A 14,999-nucleotide genomic window follows, 5' to 3' on the forward strand; every position below is an offset into this window, starting at 1 on the left:
ATTGAGCTAGATGGACCAACATAAGTACAACATAAGCTAGGTTTCTCTGGATAGAACATAGTGTTCCAGGCAAGCTTACATTCTTTATTTGATATATTCTATTAAAGCTAGAGCAGGGAATTATAAATCACAGCTCTTTGCACAAAGTCCCAGATAGGAAGATAACTAGCTGCCCTGATGAACTCACCAGTGTTTTGACATTGCAGAAAAGGGAGTGGGGGGGGATCTGCTGGGTTTTATAAGGCGGAGCAGCAGCGGCTGTTAAAGAAAATTCACATCTCCAAAAGTGCTAATGAATTGCTAGTCCACCTTCTGTGTTCTATTTTTCTCCCTAACTCCCTGGAATTAAATTCCCATAATATTCTAGGTTCAATTTTCCAATTATGAGACAACATTTTTGTCACTGGCTGCGCCAAGGGCTGTTGATGTAAAAGAATGAATTATCCTAATCAATGTAAAGGATTGTTGAATTTTTCTTTGAGATATTCTTACATTGATTATCTCCCTCTAGGATAAGTTCCTTTTAGCTATTTATTCTTCTGCTTTTGCCATGGCGGCCTGTAAATAAAATGAGCTGAAGCCATAACACACAGCACATTCCATTTATAGACTATACTAGGAAGTGAAAGCACAGATTTTGCAACCAAGTCACTACCCAACATATAAACAATAACTTGTTTGTGTTCTTGGTTTTGAGCATAATATAGTGAAGTACAAATATTGTACAATACAAATATTGAAGTGGACCGATAGAATTAACTGCATTGAGGAGGGAAATAGCATGCATTTGTCTTTCACAGAGTATGTACCATCACTTAGATAAAATGGTAAATTGCCTCATCCTTTTAACTTATTCCCAATTAAATAATAATAATCTTAAAATCATTAGTGACTCCCTTTGCTACTTATGGAAACTTCTTCCATACAATTGTGACAGTTACTTATTTTTGTTTGCTGTGTTTATGCCTGAAGTTCTTAACATCAGGCATCAGTTTTCTTACAGATAATGGTCATTAGGGTTTGCTTTCATGGAGAAATGCGCCATTCTGAGTTGCCTGAAGATACAGTGTTCTTGCAGGTGAAGACTTGTTGTGTTCATTCCAGGCCCATTAAAGGAACTAGAGATGTGACTGGGACAAACAAGCATATTCCCTATGGCCACATGTCCCCATTTCCTAGCATCTTGTTTCTATTTTTATCGGATGTACTTGTGGTGCATTCTTGACAACGGAGGCTGTAGAATTACCTAGGGAGGAAATGAACCGGAAAGTCCCAGTTTATTTGATGCAAAGTTTCTATCGCAATATGTCTCTGGCACTCTGCGGATACTGTTTTAGAAATGTGTAAGTAACAGTTTTTTCTTGTGGTAGTTCCTGTGTATTTGGCTATAAGCCAAGCAATTTCCATGGGGTTGTAGAGATATAGTGCCTGGTGGATTTGTCTACAAGCCTTGAATCTGTTGGGTTGGGTTGACTTATTTATATTGGAATTTATGAGTCACTTCCTCCCCAAACGCTCTCAAAAGTGGTATGCAATGAAACATTTAAAACAAAAGTTAAAAATCTAATAAAAATAACAGTTGAAAAAGGTCAACATTCAAAAATACATTTTTTAACAGTGTAGGCAAGGCAACGTAACTAAAATTGGCAATAGATCCAAGGAAAAGGATCAATGACATAATAGTATTAATAATAAAATTACTAGGAAAATAATATACTGCCTTTCATTTCAAGAAGAAATATCAAGGTGGTTCACAAACAAATCAAAGCCAACAGCAAAACCAATTATAGAAATACAGCTACCTCTAATTACAATGAATAGTAAACTGAATACATTAAAACATCCATAATTAATATATGTAATATACGTTCCCATTAAAACAGCATTACAGTTAACAACAATCAAAGCAGGAGAGTCAGATCAGGATCAGGGTAGGTAAGCTAGCTACTACTAAAAGAAGGCTAGAATAAGACATTCTTCACAAAGTGCTGAGAGGTTGGTTAAGAAGGGGCTGACAAACCTTCCACAGGAGGGAGTTTACAGCAACAGCATGAGACTCTTAATCTCAGGGTTGTAAGGTCAAGCACCATGCTGGGCAAAAAGATTGCTGCAATGCCGGTGGTAGGACCAGATGACCCTCATGGTCCCATCCAACTCTACAATTCTATGATTGTAAGTTATGACATCAACATAGAAAGCTGGCTTTATTCTGAGTCAGGTCATTGCTTCACCTCAGTTCCAGAAGCTGCCACTAGCACAGAATGCAATGACTAGGTTATCTAACTGCATGTCTAGCTGTGGACATAGAACACCATTGTTTAAAGGTGCTGCTTTGGCTACTGAAATGTTACTTGGCCTAGATTAAGATTTTGGTGTTAGCCTATAAGCCGCTATACAACTTGGAACCAGGTTAACTGAGGGAACACCTTCTTTCATACAAACCAGCCCACTCACTAAGGTCATCAAGGGAGACCTTCATGGTTGCACCATTTCTTGTAGGAGTATATTTGGCAACAACCAGAAAAAGGGCCATTTTTGTGGTAGCTCCACCATAAGGTTCTAGGGTGGGTTATAGCAATATAATCATACAACTAAAAGCAAATGAAACAGTTTATATACAACTTTAACATGATTCCAATCAAACAGCAGCACAAGTAGAGATTAAACAAGTCATTAGAGGTGGCTCCCACAAAAAAAATCCAGAACTGTTAACCACCGGTGTAAAATAGTGTCTCTTTAAGATGGAAGCTCTATGAAGAATATGCTTGACCCACCTTTGTGGGGAGAAAGTACCACAATCTACCGCAGAGAAACCCTTTGCTCGGCCACCATTCCCTGCACTTCTGATGATGGCATAAACTAGTGACTGGGATACATCTGCAGAGCTGTTTCCAAATCCACATCACTCTTCCTGAATTCTGCTGAGACAGTCAATGATGGTAGGATGGATGAATAACAGAAAGAGGATGCCTGATAGAACTTAATTACAAAAGACAGAGAACAGGAGCTGACACATTTATTAATTGGGGTGTTAGATGCTTAGGTAACTAGAGACTGCTAATATTGACGTGTGTTTTAATCAATGGTAAAATGATTGCAAATGATACTTGTTTGCGATTCAGTATCTCCCCTCTAGGTTTTTCTTTAACAAAATCATTCAAGAAGCAAAGAGGAGGGTCATGAGATAAAAGTGACATTCATTTAATTTCAATAGCTGTCACTCTATGCTCCGTAGCGCAGCAATCTGAAGCAGGGATAGCCTAAGGAACTGTAGCATCAATACATCAGTGAGCTAATTAATCCTGACCTGCCACCAGTGCCTGAGGAAGTGTCAGAACTGGAGAAAGATGAGCAAATGGGTGACATTTTCCCCTTTGTGACATAAATAAGTAATGCTGATGAGTTTGCAAAACCGCTATATGCCAGCAACCTTAACCAGGCTTTGCTTTTTTTGTGGATGGGGTCAAAACCCCATTGAATGGATGAAAACTGAAAATAATGACTTACCTGTATTTGATTCGTAATTTATCTTATTTAAAATATTGGTTGTAACTAAAGCAGCCTCCTGCAAGGGAGATAGGGAAAGATACAGGAAACTGAATGCAGATTTCCAAAAAAACAGCAAGGAGAGACAAGAGGGTCTTCTTAAATGAGCAATGCAAAGAAATAGAGGAAAACAATAGAATGGGGAAAACCAGAGATGTGTTCAAGAAAATTGGAAATATGAAAGGAACATTTCGTACAAAGATTACCATAATCAAGGACAAAAGTGGTAAGGACCTAACAGAAGCAGAAGACATCAAGAAGAGGTGGCAAGAATACACAGAGGAATTATACCAGAAAGATATGGAGGTCTCGTACACCCCAGGTAGTGTGGTTGCTGACCTTGAGCCAGACATCTTGGAGAGTGAAGTCAAATGGGCCTTAGAAAGCACTGCTAATAACAAGGCCAGTGGAAGTGATGATATTCCAGCTGAACTATTTAAAATTTTAAAAGATGATGCTGTTAAGGTGCTACACCCAATATGCCAGCAAGTTTGGAAAACTCAGCAATGGCCAGAGGATTGGAGAAGATCAGTCTACATGCCAATTCCAAAGAAGGGCAGTGCCAAAGAATGCTCCAACTACCGCACAATTGCACTCATTTCACACGCTAGCAAGGTTATGCTTAAAATTCTACAAGGCAGGCTTAGGCAGTATGTGGACCGAGAACTCCCAGAAGTGCAAGCTGGATTTCGAAAGGGCAGAGGAACCAGAGACCAAATAGCAAACATGCGCTGGATTAAGGAGAAAGCTAGAGAGTTCCAGAAAAACGTCTACTTCTGCTTCATCGACTACGCAAAAGCCTTTGACTGTGTCGACCACAGCAAACTATGGCAAGTTCTTAAAGAAATGGGAGTGCCTGATCACCTCATCTGTCTCCTGAGAAATCTCTATGTGGGACAAGAAGCTACAGTTAGAACTGGATATGGAACAACTGATTGGTTCAAAATTGGGAAAGGAGTACGACAAGGTTGTATATTGTCTCCCTGCTTATTTAACTTATATGCAGAATTCATCATGCGAAAGGCTGGACTAGATGAATCCCAAAACGGAATTAAGATTGCCGGAAGAAATATCAACAACCTCAGATATGCAGATGACACAACCTTGATGGCAGAAAGCGAGGAGGAATTAAAGAACCTTTTAATGAGGGTGAAAGAGGAGAGTGCAAAATATGGTCTGAAGCTCAACATCAAAAAAACCAAGATCATGGCCACTGGTCCCATCACCTCCTGGCAAATAGAAGGGGAAGAAATGGAGGCAGTGAGAGATTTTACTTTCTTGGGCTCCTTGATCACTGCAGATGGTGACAGCAGTCACGAAATTAAAAGACGCCTGCTTCTTGGGAGAAAAGTGATGACAAACCTAGACAGCATCTTAAAAAGCAGAGACATCACCTTGCCGACAAAGGTCCGTATAGTTAAAGCTATGGTTTTCCCAGTAGTGATGTATGGAAGTGAGAGCTGGACCATAAAGAAGGCTGATCGCCGAAGAATTGATGCTTTTGAATTATGGTGCTGGAGGAGACTCTTGAGAGTCCCATGGACTGCTAGAAGATCAAACCTATCCATTCTTAAGGAAATCAGCCCTGAGTGCTCCCTGGAAGGACAGATCGTGCAGCTGAGGCTCCAATACTTTGGCCACCTCATGAGAAGAGAAGAATCCTTGGAAAAGACCCTGATGTTGGGAAAGATTGAGGGCACTAGGAGAAGGGGACGACAGAGGACAAGATGGTTGGACAGTGTTCTCGAAGCTACGAACATGAGTTTGACCAAACTGCGGGAGGCAGTGCAAGACAGGAGTGCCTGGCGTGCTATGGTCCATGGGGTCACGAAGAGTCGGACACGACTAAACGACTAAACAACAACAACAAAGCAGCCTCAGTGGCATAGCAGCATTTCTGTTTCTTTTCTTTTGCCTGTACACCCCACCCTACCCCACCCCAAATTCTTCTCTGGAGAGTCCCCAACCCCCTGGAGCTAATTTTGAGGGTGCAGGGGTGCTGCTGCTGCAGAGAACAAGAGTAGAAAGTTCCATTCTGCAGGTCCACCATCTCTTGTGCTAGTGGAATGGGAACATTGAATATCACTTTAAACCCACTGGTAGTTTTTAGTAAAGTTACTCCACTGTGTGATCTTGGGACAGTGTGATCTTGGGACAGGCATACTCCCTCTCTCAGCCTAGCCTAGCACACAGGGTAGTTGCTGTGAGGATGAAATGGGAGAAGGACCCACACATGGTAACCTGGAGGAAATGTAAATAAATGTAATGAATCCATATCCCTCTGTTCCAATGTGAATTCCAGATATGTACCATACATTTTAATCACCCTGCTTGAAGTAATCATGCTTGAACCTCCACCCCCAACTTCACCCACCCATCCATGCATCCTTCAATTAAGTTAAACTCATACTGCTGGATCAGGCCAAAGACCCACTTAGTCCAACACTCTGCTCTTACAGTGGCCAACCAGATACCCTTGGAAAGCCCACAAGCAGCACCTGAATACATCACCCTCAGTGTCTGCAAGCGATGCTATTGACCATGGTGCCAACATCTTACCAGGGGTTTTGTTTTGCTTTTATATACTATATCTTCTTTATCTCGATGTTACACGATACATAAGCCCACACTAGCTCTTCACATTGATTCATGTTATGGACTCCACCAGGTAAACAAGCTTCTAATTTTGGTCGCAGAGGGTGAATGTTAACAAACCAGGTCTACTGCATATTTATGAGGTGGGAGGGATGAATCTTTTCCTGCAGGTGGTGCCAATTTACGTATTTGTATGAAACCAGACCCGGATTAAAGGAAATGGAGGACCTAGGCTAGGAGATCTTGAGAGCCCCAAACTAAAAGCATTTGATCATGGGAAACAACCTCATTCTCTTCTTTACTAAGCACAGGAGTGCAGCAGGGGGCGGGGCGGCGTGTGGACTGCCAGAGCAATGGCCCGGGTGCATTTTTCAGGGGGGTGCTGGCAGGGCAGTGTTAGGAGGATGCAATGTTCAGGCATGCATCCTTCAAGTCAGTTTGATCGGACTGATAGTAAGGGAGCATGACTGCGCTGCTGTGTCCTCCTGACATTGAACCCTTGCCATCCCAGCCTTGCAAAGCAGATCAGGGCTGGCCTGTCGGCAGCTAATATAGACCTACAGTATTGGTGTTTTACTGCTTGTTGAAAACATAACTATTTACACCCGGGCCATTTATTCTTCTGTCAACTTTTAATGAACCTCTAGATATCTTTTTTGCATATTTTAATTTGTTATTGTTCTTCAGCTTTATTGTGCAGTATTGATTTTTATTTTGTAAACTGTCTTTTGGTTATCTTGGTGCAAGGCAGTATATAATAAGATATATGCCACAACCCAGAGCACTGGTGTATCGTTTGGCTTCTCTTCAAATGAATGGTAGGGTAATGCTGTAGAAATGTTTCCATTTCATGTACAATGCAGCTCCCACACCCAGAACTGGCTTGTATACAAAATTCTTTTTAAAATAGTGAATTTTATTTTAGTAAGCAAGATTCTGCTCTCCTTTAATGGTCATAGGAAAAGATAATTACCAAATAAATAAGTGGTTTCTTAAAAAAGGAATGGCACTGTATTAAGTTGGGTTTATACTGGCATTATATTAAGGCAGCGAATTAAACAAGAACTCAAGAATTAAGATGCACTTTCAGATGAAATTTGTTTGCCTTTCATATGTCTCAGAAGTAACCATAAATTGTAAAACTAATAAACTGTAAAACAATGCGATGACATCTGAAAAACTGTTTTGTCTGCCTTCAGTATATAACTTACTTCAAATAATCTCACCAACTGGGACTGTTTTCTTGTTGTCTTGAGTATGACAGGTACAAAGTCAATAAAGACAGCAGACTTTTGAAATATTAAAGGCAAGCATTCGATTGTCTTTATTGATGTGCCAATATTGATTAGCCAGAAAAGAAAATGTATTAAACAGAACCAAGCTGCAATTTATGACTTATACTCCTACAGAGTTTTAGCATGTGCAGTTGTCAGTGCTGTTCCTATACTTACTTAATCCAGAAGGCATGTTCTTTGATGCCAAATAAAGAGTTTGCATCCATGAAGCAACACATACCCAGGCAACTGACTCCTCCTCTTCATATTTGGCTGTGGCTTCCAATGTTGACTAAATATTTGAATTAAGTTGTGAGAATAGTGCTCATCTGTTCCATGAAGCTTTACGAATAACTAGCCAAACCCCAAACCATAGTGTAACAAACTCTAGGTATATGTAAATGAAATAATCACATATTCTTCTTCATGTTCCCTATCATTGCATACATTGTAAAGCAGAGATGATGAATCTGTGACTCTCCAGATGTTGCTGGACTACAATTCCCACTAACCCACTAACCCATGTCAATCCGGATTGGAGTGAGGGATGATGTGGAATTGGAGTTCAACACCTGGAGGGTCACAGGTTCTCCATCCTTGCAGTACGGTGCCATGCACATAGATGTTAATATCTACCCATCCACCTACCTACCTACCTACCTACCTACCTAGATAAAGCACTACATGGGGGAAAGGAATGAATGAGCTGGATTGATCTTGCTGAGGCTCCGGCTCACAGTTTCTCCTCCTCCTCCTCCTCCTCCTTTTTTTGAGACTGGCAGAATGTGTATGAGCTGTGACCGCTAATTTGCATAAAACAACTTTCATAATGATGCTGCTATATAATGCTCCAGCTTGCATTTCTGAGGAAAGGAATATACAATGTTCTTCAAAAAGTCAATTAAAACAAAATTAGGTAACACATGAATGCTTAAACAAATGTCCTTTTCTTTTGGTTTTGCCTTTGCATTTTTCCTGTTTGCTAGATCATTTGAAATTAAATTATCCATTACAGTTCAAGCTGCTTTGCTAAATATACAACAAACCTTTAAGGAATGTAATAGCTACAGGAAAGAGGAGAATTTTGCATCTGAATTATTTCTAAAGTTCTGTGATTTAGTTCTGTTAGATTGCATTGCCTCTTCCACCCTCCCATTCCCAAAGTTGTCAAGGAGGTTGCAACATCCCGCTAACCTCAACCCTCAAGCTATATTGAGTACATTGTTGAATCTCCCTGCTTCCTGGGAGAAAGAAAATTTCAGGTTCTGTGCTAGGGGGGTTAGTTTACTTTGGGCAAACGCTCCTTGGTTCAATTAGAAATGAAATTTTGAAGTTCCTAAATATATTATTGGGGAAACAAGAAAGCCCAAACACTTCACCCACCCCCACAAATTCATCTAATTTTCCTGTGAACCCCCAAATCTCCCATGGGGCTTCTGCCCTCATGGGCGGGAGATGATGCTCTTGTCTCTCCAGCATTTGTAGGACTTAAACTGCTGGTTGGCTCAGCTTCCATGCATGGAAATGACGGCGGGGGGAGACCCTCCAACTCTGTCCCAGCTGTCCATTGGGGACAGTGGGGACTCATTTCACTGTGAATTTGTGAAAATAAAAGTGGTAAGGCTGATAAAGTGCTCCATGTATGGTGATGAGCAGTCTGTAAAATTAAAAGGGGATCACAGCTCAAAAGGTGTCATTTATTTGATACATCTCAGAAGATGAAACTGAGTTGTTCAAGTCTTTCTGTTACAAGGTACAACGCGGCTTATTTTGTGTAAATCTGCTTCACTTCTGGTGAAACAATGAAGCCTCCTCTGATTATCATTTAAAAGGGGATGCTGAAAGCAGACGAGAGGCAATGGATCTATTCCGCAGCAGCTCATTTCCTTGACGTGCCTTTAGATGTCTCTCTTCCTTACCAATTCTGCCCAAGCTCAGCAGGTGACTACAGGGGAGCTGCGTGTAAAGCTAAACTCTCTGAGGACAAATGAGGATCTTTGAAAACAGTGGCTGACAAGAAGTTAATGAAAAAGTGCGGCTCATTGCTTGCAAATACATTGCTCCTTCTCTTGAGTGTTTATGAGGAAGTAAAATTGTAAAATTCATCTGCTGCTGGTGGGGACTGATGATTCCCCCCCCCCCCGCCTCCTTTCCCAGGCTTTCAAGCAATTATCTTCCTTGTGAGAACTATAATACTGCTTTTCTTTGAAGTACAAGTTATGTGTGTTTGCTTTATCTATCTATCTGTCTCTATATCTATATATCACACATGCACCAAGTGCTTAGATCTATATCTAAGTCCCAGAGATTTGCATTAGATCATTTCAGTCATTAACCTACGTACTTGTATATCTTTACCTAAGTACCTTTTGAAGTTAAAACTGATTCATGATTAGATATACTGGGAATGAAGAGCTGACTCAGCAGGGGCTAGAGAGAAGTCTTGAAAAACGCTCCTCCATCAGCACCTCCGCAATGGCATAAACATAAATGCTGTAAACTACAACTGTTTGGATTTTAAGGTAGGTCACCACCATCCATGTCATGTGGCAGCATGAATGTGAACAGTTGCAGCCATGTTCACAGACAGCAGCTCAGAGATGCAACTTTTCTTAGAGGCAAGCAAAATGTGGCCCTCTGAATCTCAGTCGTAAGGAAAGTATGTGTGGGACACTTCTAGCTCCAGATCTGCAATCCTTTGCATACTTATTTGGAAGATATGAGGCATTAAAGAGTGGGTTTTCCCTTGGGAAGGAGTGGGGCAAGGGGGAAACAGCTTGGATCCATGGCTAGAAATCATGGGTCAAGTGGTTAATCACTCAAACCTGTACTTTTTAGGCTAGGCACAAGTGGAAGTGTGGGCGATGCGACGTAAGAAGTCCCCACCTTACGCCTTTTGTTTTCAAACCTCTCAAATTATAAAAAGCACTAATAGGGATTTCTGAGGTAACACTAAACCTCTCTACTCCTCCCTATAGCCTTATTGTAACCCCCCTATCCCTTTTGGGTTTTACAAATAAAATGAGAGTACTTTTCCAGCCCAAACGTGGCCCGGTATCTTTTTAAGCTCTGGGGTGAATATGAGACTATTCTTAGTGTACACACCAGTAAGGGGTTCTCCTCACTTGAGCTTTCCCCACTGTGAAGCTTTCCTCCCTCCCGGGGAAACTTTGTGTCACCCTTGAACCAGTCTCCCTCTTCCTCCCCCTCTCGGTGCACTCAAGGGACAACAAACTACAGTGGAACCTCGATTTATGAACACCTCGGTTTATGAATTTTCGGTTTATGAACGCCACGGACCCATCTGGAACAGATTAATTCATTTTCCATTACTTTCAATGGGAAAGTTTGCTTCAGTTTATGAACGCTTCAGTTTATGAACAGACTTCCGGAACCAATTACACCCATGCTTCAGTTTATGAACGCTTCAGTTTAAGTACTCCGCGGACCCGTCTGGAACGGATTAATCCACTTTCCATTACTTTCAATGGGAAAGTACGCTTCAGTTTATGAACGCTTACTCCGCGGACCGTCTGGAACGGATTAATTCACTTTCCATTACTTTCAATGGGAAAGTTCGCTTCAGTTTATGAACGCTTCAGTTTATGAACAGACTTCCAGAACCAATTGTGTTCATAAACCGAGGTACCACTGTATCCTTTCTGCTTTAGATAGGGGTTTTGTCCTTTTAATGAGTATTCCCACCAGATGAGCAATAGATGCCTCTGCTGGAAAGATCACACAGACGATAGTTTAGATGGCACTTTAACTTAACATTTAATGTCTTAAAATCTTAATGGGTGCATTCAAGTTTCATGTGTACAAGCATGTGGTTTCAATAGAACTGTTCTGGTTAATCATATAATTGCAAACCTAACCAATTCCTCATCTACACCTACTCTAGTAACCTACTCCACAACCTCCCATACGCTCCCGCTCCCAAAACCCTCTCTCCCCTCAATTAACGGCTACCCATCCTCTTTAAACCCATGGCTGTCCCGCCCCTCATGGAATGGAATGCCGTCAATCAACTAAGAGAGAGGCTGGGTTTAACACTTAACACCCTGGAGTTCTACTCAAGCCAGCCCAATCCGTCACAGGCGAGCCATGAGTCAACAGTGGAGTGGAATTTTACAGGTTTATTTTAGAAGCAGGTTTGGGGGTCAGCCTGGATTATATCCATGGGTTGCTTCCAAGCTTGTGATTCTGTACCCAGTGAAGTTTTGGAATGTAGTGGAAGAAACTGTTGAACCAATGAGACCAGTTTCTTTGTTCATTTAATGGCCTTAGCCAGCCAGTTTAGTACAGCTATTTACATGTCCGAAGAGTGAGCTCTGTTGCCAAAGAGACAAATGGGTGGGCATTTTCCCACCTCACCTGGCTGGATGCCATGTCACCCTATGACGGAGAGCAATAGGCCAAATGGGGCTGTATGTGTCAGTTTTGGCTGGTGCTGGAAGAAAGAGACACAAATATGTGTCCTGTTCTGTGCAGGACATAAAGCTGTGACTTGGGGCTTCCCTGGAAACATAATGGGGAAACAAGATCTTTTGGAGTGTTGATGCTTTGAGCTCCTCCATCCTATGTCTGGGCTGTGTGTAGGTGTAAATCAAACCATATATCCTGAAGACACTACAATCTCCATTGACCTTCATTCCAACGAAGCCCAAACCTGCATAAGTGCAGGCACTTCTGGAGTCTCTTGCCACTAGAAGACAGGAGTTCGCACAACAGTATGCTAGACGCTGGAAAAGAATGTCCTGCCTTGGTTTATTCTTGGCAATAGATGAAGCCCTTTCCCTTGCCAGACTGCCCACACATCTCTGACAGACAAACAATGAATCTCAAGAGGCTGGGAGATAAGAACATCTTACTGTGCTGATATTGATTAACTCAGCCAATATTAAGTCAACAGTGGATATGAATTTTACAGGATTTTTAAAAAATAAAAATCAGCTTATTCCTTTATATATCCTGTACTCGTATGTAGCACCATCTTAAAATATCTGAAGAGCTGTCACATGGAAGGTGGAGCAAGCTTGTCTTCTGCTGCTTCAGAGGGGAGGGCCCAAACCAATGGATTCAAATTACAAGAAAGGAGATTCTGCCTAAACATTAGAAATAACTTCCTGACAATCACAACAGTGGAACGGACTACCTTGGAAAGTGGTTGACTCACCTTCCTTGGAGGTTTTAAAGCAGTGGTTGGATGGCCATTTGCCAAGGGTTCTTTAGCTGTGATTCCTGCCTTGCAAGGGATTGGACTTGATGACTCTGGGGGTCCCTTCCAATTTTTCAATTCCATGATCACAGAAATGAATTTATTGCATGCACGAGCAGTACATGGATTGAGTCCAGAGCACTTTTTAAAGCATGATGCTTATGGGAATTGTGTGGGACTGGGCATTCTGCTAGCTAGCATGCACAGTATACAGTGCTAGCATCATGTTGGGGAAACAATCTGAAGAGCTTTCCTTTTTAACCTGCACCATCCTGTATGGATTTGTGCTATCAGCTATTGTGGTTGCAAGGCATGCTATGCAGAAGCTCAGCGAGTGGCTAGATAGAGTTACAGTGAGTCTTAGATGTTCTGTTCAGCATAGGTGATCAATGGTAGAAACCACTGTAGCCAAGCGGGTAAACAATAGTCTTACTACAGCCGTTAATGGCAATTGCATGCTGCAGTAGAGCTGTGGCAGGAAAACAAACAGAACCAAGTGGCTGTGCCAAACTCTGCACATGTCTCTGCTGCTGCAACAATGGGTGACATCACCGATTTCCTTCCTTTTTCTTGTGAACTTTTGTGAACTTGACATTTTCTTCTATTTAATCCCTCTGCCTGCACATTTGAGAGTTTTCTGATATGCTTTGTACCCTCACCACAAGCCACTTCATGTGTCAATATCGCTGATATTTAAAATGAATTGGCTTCACTATCATGAGCTGCTTGCTCAGAGGAGATCCTCTCAATTCCAGTTGTGTTGCCATCTTGTATCATTGTCACGGGAGCTGGGTGCCTCGGGTGCAAAAGCGCCAAACTTTCCTCCCGCACAATGATGGGAAAACAGCATTTGCCCAGCACAAATAAACAACTTTTTCTCTAGCAAGCCAAATTTGCATGCGTAGCATACTGTAATTTGGGAAATAATAAAAGAATTATATTCTGTGTCTTTGGAGCAATAAAGTGCCATGAAGATTAAGGGCAAGGATGTAAGATCTTTGCTGCTGCTCTCCTGATTTGTATGCAGAACATCTCTGTGCCTTCTCTACTGTTGTTGTTGTTTATTAAAAGGGAATCCTGAAGCATGAAAGTGGAGAATAGTTTGTCAATGCCTTCTCTAAAAAAGAATACATTTTCTTGTTACGCCCAGCATGCTCCCACACACCCCAAAAATAAACAGTGATATATCATCCTGTTTGGCAATGTGCTTTGCCAAAAGGCCACTTTGAATGGTGCACGGAGACAGGTTCTTGGAGAGAACAATTGTGAACTGAGGATGCTCTTCTAGGAAGGAACCCATACTGTTGAGTAGTCGCTCATGGAAGCAGCTGAATCGGGGCTGCATCCCTCCAGATTGCAGATGAGAGTTCATCTGGCTGGATGTTACTCTATTAAAACACAACAACAAAAACAATTCCAGATAGATAACTATCGGGAAACATTTCTTTAGTTTATTTATTCATTCATTTGTACACCAACCTTCATCTGAATATCACAGGGTGGTTCTGCACACATACCCTTCTCTCTGATGACGACGACGACAACAACAACAACAACAACAACAACAACAACAACAACAACATTATTATTTATACCCCGCCCATCTGGCTGGGTTTCCCCAGCCACTCTGGGCACCTCCCAACAGAATATTAAACAGAATAAAATGTCAAACATTATAAACTTCCCTAAACAGGGCTGCCTTCAGATGTCTTCTAAAAGACAGATAGTTGCTTATTTCCTTGACATCTGGTGGCTAAGCTTTCTGTTTGGATGGAATTGGTCTTGCACGCCAGAGTCAGAAATGTTCCATCATGTTAGCAGCATAGCTAGCTGTTTGAACGCCCCGGAGCCAGGGTGAGCTGCCCATGGGGAAAGTGCCCCCCCCGGGGTATGGCACCCAGTGCGCCCTGTCCACCCACCCACCCCAGCTACACCTCTGCATCATGTGAGTCCTCAACCCCAGTTTGCAGTGACATGACCAAGGTTTACCAATGAGGCATAAACTATATGAGACAGAGATTGTGTGTGTGTGTGTGTGTGTGTGGTAGGATCAGGCCCACAGTCCGAGGGGGAATGGAGAATCATAGAATTCTAGAGTCGAAAAGGATCCTCCTTACACTCTCCTAATGCGAACACTCCTTGCAGTGTTGTTGTTTTTCTAGAAAAATAGATGCCTGTACTCACCACGAAGTTGTTACAATAAAGTGCCACACTTTTTAACACAGAGAGAGAGAAAGAGAGAGGGAGGGAGGGAGGGAGGGAGGGAGGGAGGGAGGGAGGGAGGGAGGGAGGGAGGGAGGTGCCGGTCCCTTGAGTGTCCCCTGAAAAAAAGCACTGGCTCCTTGAGATTTAAAGAAATACAC

This window comes from Zootoca vivipara, chromosome 9 (genome assembly GCF_963506605.1).
Source record: "Zootoca vivipara chromosome 9, rZooViv1.1, whole genome shotgun sequence".
Lineage (NCBI taxonomy): Eukaryota > Metazoa > Chordata > Lepidosauria > Squamata > Lacertidae > Zootoca > Zootoca vivipara.